Source organism: Anticarsia gemmatalis, chromosome 6 (assembly GCF_050436995.1).
Source record: "Anticarsia gemmatalis isolate Benzon Research Colony breed Stoneville strain chromosome 6, ilAntGemm2 primary, whole genome shotgun sequence".
In the NCBI taxonomy this organism is placed as follows: Eukaryota; Metazoa; Arthropoda; class Insecta; order Lepidoptera; family Erebidae; genus Anticarsia; species Anticarsia gemmatalis.
In genome coordinates, this window is record NC_134750.1 from 6,012,770 (window position 1) to 6,034,721 (window position 21,952).

The following is a 21,952-nucleotide window of genomic DNA, read 5'->3' on the forward strand; positions in this document are numbered from 1 at the left end:
TAATTAGATTAGACGTACCGAGGTTTCACTGAAAATATACGGATTTATACACGAGACTGTGAAAAGCAAGTACTTACTAATTTTGTTTTGGGGTCCGCGCCAATAAAGAAGCGATTCAAAGTTGAAGTATTTACTAATTTAATGACGGCACATATAACTCGATGAGATTGATAATATTACCAATATGAATAAATATTTATGTTTATATTGATTACTAATTTGAAGTGTCTGAATTAAATGGAACTTCAACAATCAAATTTAAACTAGGTAATTCTACTGCAAAATTACGTTTTTTTACAATTAATTTTACTACGTCGTAATCCTTTTTAAATAATATTTCCAGCATAAGCAGATATTAAAGTAGTACCAGCTTAACTACAAAATAAAGCAGAGAGTTTAAAGCTCCCATGAGAAGTAAATTATTGCGATACGATAAATTAATGGTGGAAGCAGTATTGTATGTAAGTTTATTATTATATAACGATGGAAATTATCCATTGTGTTAAATGCAAATTGTTCGTGTTTTAAAATGACATGCCGTCTGGTCGTGGCATTTAGGTGAAGGGAAAAGCAGAGGAGTTCTACTCCCACATTTTATAAGACATTATTGTTCGTTTGAGGAATGAGCAGTAGTTATTGTTGTTGTCGTATGGTTAGTGGTCAACCTAGTGTCAAGATTGTTCAAGCCGCCCGAAGGCCTTTGACGTGGCTTAACGACTGTTATCTCAATTGACAACAACCAGGACCGACTTTTTACGTGCCCTCTGAAGCACGGAGACGCCCAGTTCAAATATCACTATGCGGTCACCCATCTGCGGAATGACCGCGCCAAGGGTCGCTTAACCCACAGATCGTTTACCGACCGGTGAGCACAACTGACTATGGGCGCCTCTGACTGTTTAAAGCCTGGGGTTATTTATTTATTATTATTTAATGTTTCTAATTTCGATAAGAATAATCATAAATAGTAGTTCGGAGTTCGGTATCGAGCCCAGGATCAGGCATGGATGCCTATTGCTGGGAACTAACATAGTAAGTAGCAAAACGTGGGTTTATTTCAAACCTCTGCATACACTTTCGTCTATATAAAGCATGTATAATTATTAAACAAGCGTAAAATATAGTCTTTTGTATCACACATTAGTTGAACTTGTATTGTATTAACCATTAATTAACGACGGTCAAGCGCATATCTTTGCTACGCCTATGTACACACTCTAGCAGTCAATAAACAAGCTATGTGCAAACAAATTGTATTTATCGACTTTCATTAGTTCCTTGTCTTCAAACGTTTTTACTTCCTGAGAGAAAGTTTCTAACTTCTAAGTAATTCATAATATTCATTATGACTACATTAAAATTATTGTCATTTGAAATATGGTTTTGAATATAAATAAAGTTTTCTTGAACAGTCGTATAACTGTGAATTTGAACTGTCTTGCCAAGTTTAATGATGTATGAGTTATATCTTTTATTCTTTATTACTATATCTTCGAAGATAACGAGAAAGTGAATAATATTCTCGTAAGTCCAATAACTTAGTAGAGAGCCTTGTATGAAGTATTTGCAATCGGAGGTACCTATTTAAAATTCAGGATATATATCATCAGTGATCTCTTGCCTTATGTTACTGACGGTGGGCTATCTGATGGCAGCTTCATTATTTTAGAAATACCCAGATTTTTAATTCAAATCCAGATAAATTGTTCAATTAAAGCTGAGTACTTGTAATGTGCATGTTAGGTATACCTAAAATCTTACCTACCCTAAAGACGTACAGCGACCTAAAAATGGAGTTATACTCAAGGAGCTATATTCGACTGTATGAGTTCAAACACATTACAAATCTAATGATCTAGACAAGTAGTAAATCATGAAACAAGTCAAAAAGAAATGTATTTGATACATTCACGATTGGCGTACATTAAATATAGCTCTAACCCACGCTTAAAGATATTATTGACTAAATATTATGTTTTAAACAATCTAGTCTAACAGTGTCTAACACTGATCTAGCTAAGTAATAAACCATTACAATGTTTGCGAAGATGACATAAAACTCGAATAAAATTAAAGATGTCGCCACTCGTTGCGGCAATTAAGTCCGCAACTTAATTAGCCTGGAGCGTAATTTGGTACTGTTCTGACCGGCACGTCTGTCTGAAACTTTTTAATTTCATAGAAAAAAACTTGATTTCCACCCGCCTGCTGTCTTTCAACAGTTTAATGTAATAAGAAAATAATTACGCCTGCTTGTTAATGTAAATGTAAATTAAAACGATTTTTTTTTGTTTTGCGAATTTCACTTTCTTGTCAACATGTAGCTTTCGGTCAAAACTGTTCGAAAGGTACTTAACTTGGACTTTTATACCCCAAACTTTCTTATATAATTAACTAGTCTTCCTCCGATCAGGAGTAAGTAGTAACTTTTTACTATTTTTTTGCAACCTTAAATGTGCCTCAAAGAAAATCTAACAATAAGAATTAACCAAATTGGTCGATTTGTTCTCGAGTTTTGTTATGAGCACACAATTTTCGATCGATTTTATTTACTACCTGACCCGCGCAACTTCGCTTGCGTCACATAAAAGAGGATGAGTCAAAATTTTCCCCATTTTTCACAAACAAACAAACTCTTCAGCTCTATAATATTAGTATAGATGTAAATAGAGGTACTTAGACATTTTAATACACAATTTAATTTCCTTTTATTATACAATAGAAGAATGTTCATTTATTTCTAAATCAGTATTGCTGCCAAACACAATGGTATTTAATGAACACGAATATTAGCTTCGCTATTAACTTGCCAATAGTCGAACAATATGTTTAGCCGCACCACGCACGTGTCTCGGATATATTAGTACAACACGTATTGTACATACTAACTACCTTTATATTTTAAATGAGATAGTTTTCGAATATTGTTGACCTATATTTTGGTTCAGCTCACAATATGTTACATTACTTGGGCGTAGAAAATGCTTCTCTTATGGTTTGACAAACAGTGTCTATTGAATTTACAAATCTTCTCAAAAAGAAACATTTTAATCGCACTTTTTCCAAGTCGAGATTCAAACTAAGAAATTCTTCTTAACTGAAATTTCCGTAGTCACATTCACTGCTGGCCAGACCATTTCTCAATACACATTTTTTTTAACACAGCCTTTAAAGTTATATTATATATTATATATCGCAGGTAAATATAAAAATCAATACAGAAATGTAATCCAAATGCACTTGCGACGCGATAGACGAGCGTCTCGATAACAAATTCAGTTCACGATTCGTCTGGATGTATAAGGAGCATTTTGGCAAAATATCCAGTCCAAATATGATCCTATACATTACTTATATGCTGTTACCATATCCGTCATGCAATGATGCTAGATGTGCAGTATTTGGCACAAATGCATGTGACTTGTGCCAATCTGTGGGTCGGTATTTGTAATTATTGCTTTGGATCCAGGTACCAAACGTTAATTTATGCCTTAACTATGCGTTTGACTTGTCCGAGTTCCAACTATAATTACATTTCGTGTTTGTAGTAATTACTACTATTTTACGATACGCTGGGGTTTACCATTTAATAATAAGTATTTGTTCGTATATCAGATGGCATTTTGCTACTTGTGTCACTTTATCCATTCGATAGGTTATCCAGCACGTATCCTCCATATAAACTGTAAAGAGACAATTTCGTGTTATAGGGTCATTTAGATGTACACAAACAAATACAAACATATTATTAAACAAGCAAATCCAATAAGAAAATATTTTTAGAACAACAATTGCCTTACGGAACAAAATATTTGTTCCGTAAGGCAATCGAATCTAAGACCTCTACGGCATTAGCATGAAACCATGGACCACAGACATTATCATTTGAATTAGCTTTAAAAAATATTTATCTTTTATGTTCGTGTAATATCACATGTGATAGTTATGACAGTGATAAAAGCCTTCCGTCCCGGCTACAGTAACACATAGTCGTTAATTTAGGGGCTAGTTAGCTTTTAGTATTCTAGCAGCTATTCCGAACCTGAGACCGTCTCCTCTATGGAAAGATCAGATAGCAGCCGCCCGATGAAACTACTGATATTCTAGCGTATCGAGTTAAATGAGAAGCCAGCTTAGCTTTAATGATCTTAGAATAATGAAGCGGGAAAAGTATATGCATAATTAAAAGAAAGATTACGAAATACTTGCAACTTTTAGTTGAAATGCGAATGTTCTTGACAGTTTTTCGAAAGAAAGAAAAATTTAAACTTAGAAAATTTGTCAACAGTTTGAGAGAATTCTAAAGAACTCTTAATCATGCAAGGTAGGTTGTAGGTTTTGGAGGAGACCCTTGCCCAGCAGTGGGACACTAATAGGTTCAATTTATTTGTTTTGAAAGTATTATTCTAAAACAAACTGTATTTGTACGCTTGTGGTATTGCTATCACGTAAACGCGGTACTGAAGTCCACATTTAATTCTAAGAAAATTGCTGTTTCATCTAAGGCAACGGTTTTCACAGCATAACACATCAGCAGGGGTTGACAATAAACAGAATGTGCACGGAAATAATAGCGTTACATAAATCCAAGGCTTTTATTCAACTCAGCACCCGAAACGTCAGTGCAACAAACGTCGTAGCACATTCTCGCCACATTGGAGGCATTACTCGCACGATTGCAACTAACTGCAAATAGAAGCGTACACTTGACTGCAAAATATCTAGCGTTTCGTGAAATTTTCGTGACAAATAAATATGCACGTATGTGTATAGGGTTTGTAAAGCTTCGCGTACACTAGCTGCAGGCTAGATTGCAATCGCAACGCACCACGATATTCTGACCGGCAACATGTCATGTAAACTGTATATAAACCACGGTAAACTTATGAAACATGCAAACATGTCAAGTCTAGATTTACGTCCGTGAAGCGGTATAGAAAATAAAGTATTCGACAAACTTTTATCAATACGTTTGGCATATACTCAATCAGATCAAAATTCTATAATTCAATTTCTTTATGAAATATACGTTCTACTGGGCGAATACTACAACAATAATCTGCTTCGTATAGATTTATGTCATTTCTTCGATATTTTGCCGATCAGAATCTGCGTAGTTAAAGTAATAATCACTTAAATATGGCAAACTCATTGTATAAGCATAATATTTATTAACGAGCATCAATAGTTCGGTATACTATTACTAATTAAACTATTTCAAATATTAGTTCTTTCTACACACACCAGAGGGCGCTAGTTATTTTATAAAAAATAAATCTCGATAATTTCTTGGTAGCCGGTAGTCAATCGGTAGCTCAATCCCCCCTTACGTCGTAATGTTTAACTTGTTGTTATGAAAAAATGTACAGTTCTTATATTTCCTTCACAATCTGCACATACCTTAACACATGTTTACAATTGGTTTAGTCAAGAGAGCATTGACCGCTTATTTTATCTAGCTTTAAGCAAGGATAGTTAGGTTGGTCTGTCAGGCAGACGGTTGTTACGTATTATACAGCGGGTTGAAATCCAAGAATAGATTGAGATAGAACTGTCACTAGATTTCAAGCGCCTTATCTTATCCGTGATTAATGTTTTAGGCCTTTATAAGGAACGTAGATATTCTGGAGCCATTTCAGTTTAGGTTTAAGATTGTAGACTTGTAGAGAGCAGAAGTAAATTACTTAAAACTTAGTATTTGCTAAAAGTTAACGGCGTGGTTGGAAGGCTAAAGAAAAACTGATTTCCTGACAAAAATCGAGAACAAATGAATTCATTTCAATGTTCTGTAAAACTAAGATGAATTCGAATTAGCCTCATTTCCCAGTTCACTTAGTAATTTCCAACAAACGCAAATACCACTTAAATCAAATGAGCCTCAAATAAACGACATTTATAACTGCGTTTATAAATTTATATTAAACGGAATAAACCCACAGTCCCGCAGATAATAAAGAACGAGTTTTCTGAACGCAATTTAGCTAGATAAACGACTCGCAAAGTGAAATGAGAAAAAATAATGGCGAGGTATATGCAATTATCCCTTTTCATTGCGAGTCGCGACGTGTTTAGGCGTAATAACAGCTCTCGACCCCTCCACGGATATAAATCACTAATAGCAGGAGGCTTTCTTCGCATTACGTTTATGAGACCACTCTGTTACGTAAGCACTTTGAAAACGCGCATTTTTAATGCTATGAGTAATAAATACGCTAGAGTTACTCTCTGTGCGGAAGTTTGCGGATATTTTTGTTACATTTTTTATCTGGTATTACCAAGCCTTTCAAAGGCTAGGATGTTCAGATTTAACTTGTGGCGAAGTAAAAGAAGGAATATAAAATTCAGTAGTCGATGTTTTTGGCTCGTTAAGAGTTTAGATTTTTTTAATCGGTATATCAAAAAATTCACAAGTCTTGAAAAAAAATCAAATAAATCCGCTCTGCACTATCTAATAATAACGTCCTCCTAGCCGATATACGGCTACGGCGGTCAGTTTCATTGAACCTGGCCATCTGTGCAGGACTTTGTTTATAGTGTCCAAGTGTGTGCACTATATAATTAGCCTTCTAATCTTATTTTTCATATTTCCGAATAAGAAAAAAAGTAAGTTAACAAACCATGGATACTGATTATAGACTGTTCATATAACCAGACACACCAGTTTTAAACAAACAAAGAAGACAAATACCGGCACTTTCTTTCAAGAGAGAATGCTACGAACTCAGTAAATAAACCAGTACCAATTTATTTAAGAACATCTTCTATAGCTCTGTGATCGCGCCTACAAACTCGACTTTAGCCACATATTGTTCTTACATACTCCGTTTTCATTTATATTTACAAGGCGCTGCTGAAGTATCATAACTTTTATGAGGTTAAAAGTAGTGTATTTATTTTATTACATTTTACTTTATTTTAAAGAGCTTCTATTTTAATTCGCAAGAGAACTATAATTTAACAACTTAGTAAAGTATCCTTATATAAAGGAATCCTTATCCATCATCCTGCTGTTTACAATATTTTGATTAAGAGCATCAATGAAACAGTTAATGCATTTGACGGTGGCCTGTCTGATACGGATACTTTATTACTACGAAAAGTTATTAAGTATAATATAGATAAATCATGCATGCGAAAGCTCTCCACTCAAATGTAGGACCTTATGTATTTTGAAGTCATAGGCACGGGAATAATTTACTTAGTTTGTTGGACTTAAAGTAACATTATTCGGACCGTAGTAGTAAGTTCGCTATTTATACTATTCTCACAGCATAAAGCTTTTACATCCATAGAGGAAAATATTGAGAGAATATTTTAGTTTTAAACTAAAACCACTTTCGCATGTTTCCGATTTCAAACTCCAGAACGTCGTAAGTAATGGTTTTTAACACCGATCACGGCATAGTCTCTAAAACCAAAAAAGGTCGTAACACTCCGCCGGATTTTAAACTTTTTTCATTTCCGTAAAATGGGTTGAACGAACACTGGGTACGTTTTTGGGCTAACAGGGTTTGAAAGTAATTGAAAGAAATATTATAATTAGAATCGCTATTAAATAAACCTAAGTATAATCTATCAAGAGTTAGTTTTTTTTTTCATAATCGCATGTAATAATGTCGTAAAAAAATGCAATTAATCGGCGTTCCATGATAGGATAATCCCAACCTAGGCACTTGTTTTTTGTATTATGACAATATTGTAGACTGTATTTTTAACAGTCAAATGACTGAAACCTTTTAATAAAACTTGGCAGGGCGATCCTTTGAAAAGTTTAAAGCCAACAAAAACTTTAACATATCCAAAACCTAAATCTATTACATATCATAAAAACGATTCAAAATTAAAATGCATGGCAATGATATCTACAATTCTTCACATATTACAAATTTATATCACAATCACTTCTATTTGAGTGGCGCCTCGAAGTCTCAAAGTAAACATCAATGGAGCGCACCGCGTCGAGTACTTTCTAAGTTTCATAAGGTTACACAAAAACACACATTACTTACTTTTTGATAGATATGTATGAGCGCGGAGTGGTTTTATTTTCAGTAGTAGAGACATCATTTAATTCACGCTTTGTCTCTTTCTAGCAAGCGTTATAAAGGATTAGAGAAACAAACACAAAACCATTAACGAGGCCATTTTTTTTTCCATCGTATGACAACTGTTAGACAAAATTACTCTTCAATGGGCACATTTTCTTTATCAAATACTAAATTAAGTATTTAATTCCACATGTTTATTGCGTACCTAGGGGGCTATCACATATCTCGGTTGACAAGAAAGCCGCTATGCTGTACATTGTGATCTCACTTAGATTATAGTAATTAACATGTTACGTCAAAGCAGCAATGTACTGGATAGTGGTCAACAATTTGACGTACACTAGTTGTCAACTGAGATACGTAATACGCATACTAGTAGCTACTAGGTAGATCGCAAAACTAAACTCGTAGTTTCAACAAATACTATAAGCATTATAAATGCACCTAAATATGCAATAGCTTTGGATACACATAACATTTTAGTTAAACGTCAAAGCATAAATTGCATGCCACTCTTGGCCCAGTTCCTCTGACAAACTTGACTGTATTATCGACCTTACTTACCACACACGACCTCTTCTAACTTACAGTCAACTGGCGACCACTGCCAGTGTAACCTGTGGTAAAACGCTAAGGTAAATATCAAGTTATTTGCGTGCAATATCACGACTTTTACACCCGAAAGTATAGGTAAAGGTGTATAAAGTACGTGTGTTGAACATTGTAAACGGCAAAAGGCAGGTTTCCCAAATTCCCAAATAAAAGGGGGCAAGCTTATTACCATATACCGGACACTTATCAAACTGTGGACTACAATTGGGGAATATTTCAATTAAATAAGAAATAGCGTTTGCCTGACCGGGAATCGAACACGAAACCTTGTTATTAGAAGTCGTATACACTACCGCCCGGATCACAGAAGCAGTAATGCATACAAAATTCCCTTTCCCAGAGACCATCAGAGCTGTGTGTCACATATCTTATAACTTTTTATCTGTTTACTCTCAATTTCTCAGAAAATACAAAACGATCTAGACATGGAATATGTTTCCATATTAAGGTCGCAAATTTGAGAGTGCGTTTGTTCGTTTGTCCTTCTCTTATGTTGAAACTGCTCGACCCATTTGGTTATAATTTGGCAGTGTTGTAGATAAGAACTTATAAAAGGAACTAGGTTGTTTATTGTATAAAATAACGCGGGAAAAGCAGATTGCTAAAGACAGTTCCATCAATAAAGCTTTTTCCTCTTCAAAGTTTAGAATTAGTTCACGTACGATGCATTGAATACAGATCACGTCAAACGGAAAAGTCAACGCACTGTCCCATGCTTGTTGTAATTCTGTACAACATGCCTAACTTAGAATAAGCTAAACAAATTAATGCATGCGACTGTGGGGATAGTGAGCGAACTGTTTGTGGCTCACTGTTAGTATTTGTATTTTATTCATTCATTCTCATACAGCTTGTCATACAAGAGCATGAATTTTGAGTACTACGCGGCATACCTTTTTGAAGAACTTAGCCGATATAATCTGAGTATGTCTTTCAGGGGCGTCCCCTCCCAGTGATTCCATTTACTGTCAAATTTATTCGTAAATCTACATTGATTAATCCATTCTTTACATGACTATACCATCTAAACATATATTTCTTAATTGTTGTGACAACATATTCTTTCATACCACAACGATCCCCTATCACGCTATTCCTCGATCTATCATTCAAAGTAACACCGCACATACTACGCAATCAGCGCATTAATAGTTAAGTCAATAGTTGTAAAATATTAGACAGAAAAAAAATGTAGCGCAATTCTTTGCCGCTATTAACTGAAGAGCACTGGCTAGCTATCAAAATATTTTGTTCGAAAATCTGATCAGCGCCTCTAGTGGGCGCCATGGGAACTATTTTGCAGTATGTTTTGAATGCTAACTCTTGTTACTCGATTGTGTGGACTGCATAGAATCGCGATACTGATCAAAAGTTATCTTGTCGTGAGCTCAACCTAATATGAAGCCAAGATTAATTCTAACTCTACCAATATAATAAATGCTTAGGTTTGTAAGGGTAGACATGAGTTCAAATATTGGTTTGTTACTCTGGTTTTTACCTGGCCCTATGGGAAAAAAGATGTAATTTTATGCATTTATGCTCTCTTTCACGTCAAAACTACTTAACGGACTTAAATGCGGTTTTATAGATATAACCATACAGTTAAAACCCAAAGGACTATAACAAAGTATACTTTAAGTAAATATTTTTAAGTCAAAATCTAGTTCGTACATAAGTACATTTGTAAAGGAAAAACTCCTAATCTATAGGCTCGTTTACCGTGTAAGCCTAAAAACGTGTAATTAAGATTTCTCTCTTGAGACCTCGGGCGCTCATGAATAAACCGATAATGGGCAGTCGGCTTTTTACGTTTCCTGATTTTGTTCTTTATTTTTGCATGTGATTTTGGCCGTTTATTGTTTGGCAGTTCCTTGTGCTATTGTACTTATTTAGTTGTGATTTCCTTTGCTCATCTATATAATATGCATAAAAGATACAATTCTATAAAAAACCATGCATAAGTTTGAGCTTTGTTTAAAAGTTATATCTAAATAATTATATAGATGAATCAAGAGTAAATCTTACAGCCACATTGATAAAATGTAGAAATAGTCATGGTATAAAAACCAAGTATAAAGTGGGCAGAGACTCCATTCAACGTTGGTTTGTAAGTATAACCACTCTGTTTTATACAAATAATATTCTTATGTTTGCTATGAAAGTCTAAACAGTTCGTGTATTAATAAAGATTGTTAGGTGCAACACAGGTGTCATATTTCATACATCTTCACCGCATCTTAACAATTCATGTAACAACAATAAACGAGGTCGATTCCTACAATAAGGTTGTATACAAAAATGTGTGATCGAAACATACGAATAAGGAAACACAAAACGTGTTGCAACAATGGAGGACTCGTCCACGTAACGTTTCCTACAATACTTGTAATGTATGGCCTGATTTATAGCTTTAGAGTAACTCTTACGACGATAATACTGCTTAATCAGTAGTTTAGGAGCTCTCACTAAAGAATACACACCCGCAGAATATATGAAGAGAGATGTGATTTAACTCATACTTAAATCCTTAGGCTTTTTACTTCGAAAATACGATCTTTGTTTTTGAATTTATAGACAACAATATAATTATGAACAGTGTGCATATTGAGATAATATTACTTTCAAGTAAAAGTAAGAGTGATATTTTGAACAGCTTCTAACACAAGTATATTTCTATCTACAGTACTGCTCTGCTAATAGGTTCTAATAGCTCGTTCCCCGCTGTCAATAGCGCCTCACCACAAAGCACTCGCTCGCACTCTCCCACGAAATTAACAGACAATTGTTATGGGTTTTGCAAGTGCCACCCGTAGTAATAACCGCTCCTTAAAAAATATACGGAATTATACGCACACACCGTAATAAGAAAACATCGTAACAACCTATTCAAATTTTAACTAAAATTATACACTTTCTAAAATCTCTACATACTACTGTCAGTGATTTAAAGTCTAAACACACTCTTTGACCGATGATGGCCGCACATCAACACTCATTCGCATAATAAAATGATTACAGAACTTTATTGGCACTAAATCAGATGAAAGTATTGATAAATGGCTATTCTCATGTTATTGCGAATGATGACAGGCTATATTGACATGTAATGTAGTAGGCTTATTAGTAATTAGGAATGAAAATTGATAATTGCCATGTGTAGATTGTCGTAATGCGCAATATGTAATTTGTACTTTTATTTTCATGGTGATATAATGAGTTATGCCTATGTGAAAGTCTATTTGGTCACGGACACGAAATATACGCAAAATTATTGCGTGTTTTAATAATATTTATCTTGTTTTTATAATGATTGCATGAGTAAGTTATCACCACGCGAATCTGTCTATTGTACAATATGTATTTTTCTTAAAATGTTGGTAGAATTTTGGTTCAAAATGATCGGTATCCTTGTAAATAGATCGAGCGGTCTTAATTTTTAATGTCATTTACCTACGGGCGGCCGTTTCGTGGAAATACCGATATCCATTCAGCCGTATCTGGTTAAAAGCTGTCCTCAATTTACTGCGGTAGAAGCTTACTAAATGTATTTTAGTACATATTATTATCCAAAGTCGAGAAAATTAATTAAATGACTTTTCAAAAGTTTTTATCGTAAACTTACCACTACCAGTCGTACATAATAATATATTGATAAGTAGAGTCCGTTTATGATTTTACTCATTTCCCGATTTAAAAAAACAGGTTTTGCGAACATCGATAGAACTCATGCCTACCTCCTGCTGTTTGTAAACTTATGGAATAATAATTAATTAATTGTATTCGTCTGTCATTTGAAATACTACTACTACTACTACTACTACATTTTACTATTTTGCATCTCTACTGTGACCCAAATGCGCCACTTTTTTGTAGCAGAATACGAGAACAAACAGAAAACTTTACGACAGACACGCAATACTTAAATATTATGTAATTTAATGCACACACTGCAGACAACCAATAAACTTAATAATAAGTAATTAATACCACTCATTAGCGTCATTAAAATTGTTTATAAATGAAAACAATCATGACGTGTTAATCAATGTGGTGCAATGGTTAAGATACTCGTGTTCCAATAGTTTTGTACTGGTGTTCAATTAACACGGGATTTTTTTTATTCGATACTAACTACACTTCGTGTCAAAGTTTCTATGTTATTATGCATTGGTAAAATTATAAATGTTAACAATATTCTACAACAAAAACGAAATTCCTACTATATTACTTTTAATACACAATAGATAAGCCTTAACAGTCGGATATCAAAATAATATAACTACACTCAATAACTGATTCAACTTAACAAACATATAAAAGAAACAATGTCAATTCACAGTACGCACGCACTTTTGTAACAACGCCACAGGTGATTAATTTATCGATCGTTACACAACAAACTTCATTTAATAAAGAAAATTCCGAACTGCAATTATAAACGTTAACACTGCGTAATCGAGACAGCAAATTAACTAATTTCGTAGTTTCAAACAAAACGGGTGTTGTGACGTAATTAGCTAACCTAATCAGAAGGTAAAAGTGGTTTGGGACAATCTAGAACTTGGTAATTAACAAATTGGGTTGGCAAACTTCCGTTTTCACACTCATGTAACACGTTTGTGTGTTACAGCGTTTTGGGTACAAAGAGTCCCTGGAGGCTTGATCTAAAATTAACTAGGATTTAATGTTAAAGAGCTGACAAGTAAATCTGTACGCGTGTGTTGGCGTAGATTCTTATTTCCAGAAAATCTTTACTCTTTATAATATACGTAGTTTTACAAGGGGCTGAACCCTATTTCCTGGTAGCTGTCTTGAGATAAAATGTTATGATAAAGAAACTCCTTTCATTATTAAAAGCTAGTAATAGTGCAGCACGGATTATCCTAGAAATTACGATTAACTTATTACATGGTAGAGATAATACGTCTTATCGCCGCAAGGGTCACTGTACAAAGTTAATCAGAACTAAGCAAAGACATGGAAGTAAAATAGATATATGATTATAACATGAATCGTTAGATAAAGCATCCCTATACTTAAAATATTATCTAACAAGCATGATAAAACCATTTTATTACGTACAATTAAACATCAATAACTTTGACTTAGATATCTAAAGTCAAAGTTATTGATGTTGAAAATCTTTTTTTTTTCTTATAATAATCTAAGCCTCAAAAAAAACAGCAAACAAATTCTGCTATAAAAACCTAAAAGTACAATTTATCCTGAGGATAATTTATTCTCTTTACATCCTAAAAGACATAATAATCCAAACTAAACAAGGTACACAAACTGGGAGAGACATTTTCCCCGGTCAGTATTATCCGGGCTAAGTGGACGGGTCCGATTTACACACGGATGCGACATTCCCGTGAGTTATGGTGATCGGCTGACGTCACACCACCTTTTTTTAGATACTATCGACTACCCGCAGATTTCGTGCGAAAATGTTTTTGTAAGCCTTTGTTGTCAATGTTTTGTTGAATAACTTTTTTGAGTAATACTAAAAACTGTTTTTCAAATCCGTTGCAGAATACGTTTTTGTTGTGTGTTTTGATTTCCATGCTCTATATTGTTCGTATTATCGCATTCAGTTAGTTCAGACTGGTTCTCAATAAAGGCAATAATAGTTATTGGTAGTGTATAAACCGGCTATTGTCTTTTTTGTGAAGCATACGGTCATTTTGTATTTTATCGAATAGTTATTTTTCCGTGTACACACATTTTATCTAACCCATTAAAAATCTAAAAATGAAATATAGCTTTACTTACACTATTCCAAAACTAAAGTAGCTATATAAATAAAACCTGCAATCATTTTACTACATCCCTTTTTTCTTCAACTGTAACTCATGAATGACTAGGATATATAAAATCTCTACAATCTGACCATGATAGATCCATATCGATCTTCACTGACTCTTTACTGCCATACTTATGCCATAAAAAGGCAAAAACACCGAACTACATTTAGTTATTTAAACCCATCCGGGACCCTAATCGGGATCGGGGTCCAAAATGTAGTTCATCGTACCGCAACCCATTTTCAAGGAAATGAGCGGACTCGAAAAAAAGTGTTTTCATATTATGAAGATATAGAGTTGTCCCTTTGATTCCCGATCAAGTTTGAATGAAGAAATGTCCGTGCACTTCACGCCTATCGTGATTGTAGAGATTTTATTTATCCTAGTCATTTATGAGTTACAGTTGAAGATAGAAGGGATGTAGTAAAATTATTGCAGGTTTTATATATATAGCTACTTTAGTTTTGGAGATGTATCAGTGTTTTCACTTTAGATTTGTTACGGGTTAAAAAATATGTGTGTACACGATAAAATAACTATCGGATAAAATATGAACTGATCGTATGCTTCACAAAAAAGTCGAAAACAAGGTGCGTAGATAAATGAAAATTTGTTTTTTTTACCGTGAACGGGTGTAACGTTCAAGTTTACATGTAAATTTTAGTGTTCTGTAAACGTCGTAGAACGGTTCTCTCAAGAAGAAAATTGGAAATAACCGTCATATACTTACTGGAATTACCTTTCGGGATAAAAGGAATCCGCAGAGATAATCCATAGTAGTATCGTTTACATATTAATTTCTTTCGTTAGCTCGTAAAGAGAAACGCACTTTTTCTTGTTTAATATTGTGAAAGATTAGCTTTGATTATTATACTCTTTAACGCTATCTTGGATGGATTTCTTCTAAATGTACTGCCAGTGCGTTTTTTATACCGAACGCAACTTATTTGACTACAGTACTGCGATTTCCTAAAGTGTTAACATTTGACTTGAAAAGTAAAGTTTATGTTCTTGCAGCTCACACTAAGGGCGATCACTATATGAAACAAGTTTATTGATAGCCACTGCGATGACGATAGTCGAAAGTGATAAAAAATCACCTTCCAGATCAAGTAAGTTAATTCGATTGAGAATCGTGATTAATACTTAATACCCAGAATTTACCTAAAACCACAATTAAGAAAAATATAAAACGACTAGGAAGTTAAATAAACTCGCGACTGATATCAGTCCACTAGTACATACATACTTACTTCTAGTGACACACTTAAAGATTTCTACGGAAAACAGTTTATAGAGGCAGTTTAACATAATACGTAACTTTCCAGTTTAACCATGTTTTACATGTTTTGTGAATTGAGACGTTGATAATTGATTATGCAACTTACATTTCACTTCCGAGGTGAGCTTTGCATCATCGTATTCCTTAGAATTGGGCCAATGTAATGTACTTAAAGAGATTTATTATGAATGGTAATTTTGAATTATAAGTTTATCTTAACTTTCTCATCGACAAAAACCTAATCTAAAAAGAAGCAACCAAAATAAGTTTAGCCATACGATTTCAGGTGACCTTTTGATTTACATTACTTTATAAAATGATTGAAAACTATAGTAAATGAAAGAGTTGCTAGTCCTAAATCCTGTCACCTAAGTATCGTTGGAATTTTATCATTAACCATTCTTCTTTATTATCGAAATAAACGAGATATAAATAATGTCTTGCTATTGACAGTATCCTTGTATGACTGTAACGGCCTGAATACATGACGTCACGATTCTTGCGCACGCTGGGGAAAGTACCACATTCTCAACCCATTGTCACATTTGTTCTACTTAAGTTTACTGGCTTTGAGATCTATTCATGTAGTCTTCGATTGCATACACTCATTAGTCATCTTTGTGAGCAAACTTTTAGAGAAAAGATCTCTCTTTCTTTTTCAGGGTATTTAAGTGTTAAAGGAATAAGGCTGCGTAAAAATGTAAGAGACGTAGGATATTTGGAAATCAACGATAAATTGACGAATATGTAAAGGTAAATAATGTTTAATTACAATAATCCTCATTTTTTGTTGATTCATTTTGGTATACTTATATGTATGTTGATTGCTAGAACATTGTATTTATATTTAAAAATAAAGTAATATGCCACAAATGAAGATTATCTGTATAATAACCCAGAAATGGCGTATTAAAATTGTTATTTTAATACCACGCTTTGATCAAAGAATCTCATAAGTATGCATTATTCCTTCTGAATATTTATTTAAAAACCTGTAGAGTATAAATATATTGATGAGATAGTTTATAGAGATACTGAATTCAATTCATTTAACACTAATAGCGATTTTTAACTTGATATTAAATACCATCGCTCGATTAAAACTTAATTATAGTTTGAAGCAGATAAATTTTAAATACATATGTATGTATATAAAAACATGGCTTTTCGCGTAGGGATACGTAGAGACCAATAAAAATAAATTTAAGTAATTCATAAAAATACACTAAATTATAAAAAAAAAACCTCTTTACTTATAGAATAGTAAAAGAGTAATATTGTGTAATAATTAATCAAAAGCTATGTGAAAAAAAGCTATCAAATTTTAAATAGGTACAGTTTTAGTACGTAGTATTTCTATAGAGCCACATTTTTCAAATGTTCAAAATTCTAGTCTTCTCTAAGCGCATGTTCGTGTGAGTATGGCTGTATGCCGTTGTCTTTTGCGTTAACTTGAATATTAAATATGTAGCCCACATGTGTCGCTGTAGTAGTGTGTAATGATAGAGGTAAATTGCCTGTGTGTGCGTAGAACGGGGAATCGTTACAGCTCACAAGGTTTAATTTCTTTGTAGAGTTGTTAGTGCTCTCTTATTGTTCTAGATTGTTACTTTAACTACTAATCAACAAAATTATGTTTCGCAACTTTTAGTAAGAGGTTTTGAAAACAAATGTTTTCTAAAGTTTTCGGTTACGATTACTTTTAATTAATAATATTCCACTGAGTGCCAATTTATTCTACAAGATTAATGCAAGATTTTCTCGCTGGGTTATGCAGTATGTTTAACTAATAAACAATATTTTTTAGGTACAACCGCCTTAAATGACCGTTATGGCAACAGGCCTAATTTTTCAGCGTCAATGTGTTAATTATTCTAAAATCAATTGTAAATACAGGCTCTCTATATTTCAACAAGCAATACTGAACTACGCTGATGCTCGAGCGCAACGCACACAAGCGCACGACAAAGTAGCGGTGTGTAAGTAAGCACCGTAGTCTCATTCTTAGTTGCGCACGCGCTCGTCGTCTCAAAGAAAGCCTCAGTGCTGACCTGGCGGCCGTCGCGACCGCACCGGCCTGCCGACCATGTGGCAGACTTTGTGACTCAAGTGAAGTGAATTGTGTACAAGCACAGTGCCCGTGCGTTAACCCCAACCCCTGATAGTGCCTAACCGGATTTTTAGTTGGAACGCCCCGCGGCGTGCAAAAGGTGGGTTTTATGTTCTTCTGTAATCTATAGGTATCAGTCTCAGTCGAGTGTTAATTTAAGGTAATGTGAAAGTTGTGACGATCGATCGTCGAGTTCGAGGAGTCAGCGATGTTGACACACTTTTGGTTCAGGTGTGGTAGCCGGCAGGTGGGCGCGCCCGCTCTGTGTCAGTAATACGTGTCCGACCAAAATTCCGATCTCGAGAGACCGCTTTCGGTTGGGCAACTTTCTTCCGGGCGAGGTTTTTGACTCTAGCGATCAATAGACCTATTATGACGTGCAATAATACAGATGGCTACTAAAGGTTACAACCGAAAAGATAATAAAAGCTCGAAGATTATGGCATCAAACGGAAGACATCAACGCGCACCGTTGAGCAGTATTTTTCATCTCGGCGCTTTACATTGTTATAGCAGTTCGTTATCTGGAATATAATGTGAGATTTGAATTGTCATGAGTTGCGGCTCTTACTTTATGCTTCGATATTTCCGCCTGGATTTTAATTCTTAGTTTAAACTAAGTTAGAAACGCGCTACATTTGATCGAACGGTTAAGTAACCTTTAGCCTTAGCAAAAAGTGTAGCCACGATAAAAAATATTTGTTAAGTTAGTAAACAGTTACTTTTAAGCGTTTTAAAAATTTAATTTGCAAATAATAATGAACAACAGTCACAATTCCCTATTGTCTCTACCACGATAGTAAAAAATACCAGGACAATAACCTTCATATGATTTTGACAATTTTGAAGAAATCGTTATGAATTAAAAGGTTCGAAAGGAAACCTTATAATTATTGAACTATCCTACAAAATGAACGAACAACCAAATTCCATTCCTTGTAACTCTAAATTATGGTATTTAAGTGTAAAATAAGAATTACTACAGTATAAACAAGAAGGTGAGGCAAATGGGGACAGAGTATATAATCTATAGTCAGTGACGAGGTTGAACCGGTCTCCCCCCCCCCTCCGCATGCCCCCGCACCCCGCGACACGCCGCGATGCACCTCAACGCATCCCTTGCATCTCCATTCCCATAAATTATGATAATATGATTGACCTCTTAAGAAAAGAGTTCAGAGAAAATATATTTTCGTAACCATTTTTATTTTACATTTTAGTGAAATTCTAAGTTTACTCAGTTAGTGATTTTTAATGGTTCAGTTTTCTGTTTCTCCCCTATTAAAGAAACCAAAAAAGTCTTTTTTTTCGATCTTTTTATTAATTTTCGTGCCATATAAATATATTATTGCATTGATTGTCAAGAATCTAAAAAAATCCTACAATATCAAAAATCTCACAAAAGACTTAGTGGGCCTGAAATTATTATTCTCATAATTCATACAATTATTACACAGAAGATGGTTGCCTTCCGAGAATATTTTCTAATAAGCTATTACAGGAAGCTAAGAATTTTCAAAGGAATAGCCAATGTTTTCCATGTTCAAGGAATATAAAACAATAGGATTAGTTTACTTTATCCTTCTACGAAACATTCATCTCAGATAAGGCAGGCATTTCGGAGAAGCAGATAAGGTACTTTATAACCCAGTGTTACTAAAACAGCGGCATTTATTGTGCATTCATGAAACATGCCTAAAATTTCACGCAATCTTCGACAGCGTGAAGGACTCAGCACCTACCCAATCCTTCACTTCGGGAGGAGACCTTTGTCTAGACACTTCGGACAGTGATCGGTTAGGAATCTAAGGACAAATCTTATACATTAACCGTTATTAAACAATCAGTTCTATGTAGAGAGAGAAAAGCAAATTTACTATTAAAACATTTCGTTTACTTAATTAAAGAAAAAATAGAAAGTGCCTGGATTTTTACTTTTGATCCATACTGCTTTGATAATTAATTATTTACGTTCCTAGCAAATAAGCTTTGCTTTTTACGAAATTAAAAATAACTTAGCTATATTATCTGTTTTCCGTACTATCTATCGAAATATTGTTTCTACGTATTGAAATTTTGTTCTTAATCTTCTATTTTTACCAAACATCATTCATACTTATTTCTATTCCAAGACATTTTATTACCAAAACCAAGTTAATTATAATAAAAATATTCAATTCGGCGTCAATCATACCTACTACTAAATTAGGTTTGTGCGATAGGGTGTTGCTTCGCTCTGTTGAATAAATCATATTGCGATCGAGAATTTCGACGACCCACAGCCCACAAATACACCCTGTACGATAAACATGGAAATTGTTACTCCGTATATGAATCTAAATTTAGAAAATCTGAACATTTTGGTTTGTAGAGTCAAAGTAAATAAACCTGAAGTCCCCGAGCTCGATAACTTACCAATACTTTCGTAATGCGAAGACGACCACACATATTGAAGGCACCTACTTCAGCGTATATGCTAACAACTTCTTAACTTATCAATAAAAAATTCTTCATAATGTATATAAACTATTCTGTAATATACATATACTAAGTATACATGAAATACTTCATAGACATTCCGTCCAAAAAAACCTTACCTCTATTATCATAATAATCCCTTCCAAACCTTATTCTCAACATAATCTATTCAAACAAAAACTCAAACCTTCCTAGATTCAACAAGAACAATAACAATGATCAGGAACTTGTCGAAACCAGAAACACTTAATAATAACACGGCATAAGATGTACTAAAGTCCCACGTTGGTAAAAACCTGCATATTTCTAACAATTATGTACAAAGAGAGAAATAAAACGAACGCAAAAAGGACTGTGGGAGGTCACTGAGGACAGAGTACGTTTGATCATCGCTCAAGAAGCTAAATAAAAGGTTGAAAACGTGCATTCAAGGTATGGCATTTTGTAGTGCTTGAGAATTCATGCGAGATTGTAGGTTCAAGAGTCTTCTTATACTTGTAAATACTCATCTGCGGATTTAAATATAATTATTTGCGTTCACTTATAAACATTCAATAACTACAATAATTTATCTCTCTTATATGAATGTATTATTTTATTATACTAGACTTTCGTAAATCTAAATTGAACTTATAATCAATTTGTCAGTTTGACAATAAAAATAAATAAAAGAAACCATACCTCACAATAACTTTTATTGAAGTGATCAGTCCTAACTTTTACATTTTGCCATTTTACCACGCTCTCACTGACAAACGGTATAAAAGTTACATCAAAAGTACATCCGTAGAAAAGCCCATCAAGTTATCGATTTCATTGAAACCCAGCCAATTACCGATACACATATCGTATGACGCTCCGATTAACTAAATACCCATACCTATAATTACGCTACCAGATTCGTGTACGGTGAAAGTGTTACATACGCCCAAAGATAGTTTAATTTTCACTATCCACGCTACAAAACCCGCATGGAAAGTTTGCCTGCATTTTGCACAAAACGACACTGCGATTGCAAAAACTGTAACAAACAAAACTATGTCTGATTGTTGCAAAAACTGCGGAACAAGTTGAAATAAAACTTTTTATAAACGGTTTTTTTCTAAATTTCTTTCGTTTAGCGTTTGAGCCGCTTTTGTACTGGAATGCCGTAATATTTATAACAACCATTTCTCGGAAATATTTCAACATTTTGATGTTGATACCGGCTTCAAATATTGTATTGTATCCTTCATTTACGACTCGGTTCACAATTTTCAAATAACGTCACTGATGATACCAATTCTCACTGGCAGTTTCGAAAGGAATCAGGAAGCACCAGGATAATATTTAAGTTAAGCCAAATTGTAATCGGTTATTTTCCGTTCCAATTTACATTAAAATTAGAATACTGAACAGATATGTGATACATTCTCATTATGTTATCGACGACTTCTAATACCAATCATAACCAGTTTTACTTGAACACTACGTCGCCCCTGTTCTCAAAGCTATTTAGCCCAGCGTAGCAACAAACGGGTTTATTTTCTACCAATATCAAAGTTTATCTTTCAACACACCTTGGGATTCTTCAAACATAATTTGGCAATATTTAAGGCAATATTTGTCTGCCAAAATT

The 21,952-nt window shown here is 34.1% G+C and overlaps 1 protein-coding gene across 3 annotated transcripts in view; it reads left to right on the forward strand.

The window, feature by feature from the left end:
* The first annotated feature begins 17,788 nt into the window (after positions 1-17,788).
* The window catches only part of uif (sushi, von Willebrand factor type A, EGF and pentraxin domain-containing protein uif), a 72,605-nt gene continuing 68,441 nt past the window's right edge, over positions 17,789-21,952 (forward strand). For 2 of the 3 annotated variants that reach the window (XM_076115450.1, XM_076115451.1), the window contains exon 1: positions 17,789-17,956. The gene's annotated coding sequence lies outside the window, so the exon portion shown is untranslated. The remainder of the gene's footprint in view (positions 17,957-21,952) is intronic. The other variant, XM_076115449.1, reaches the window with a different exon arrangement.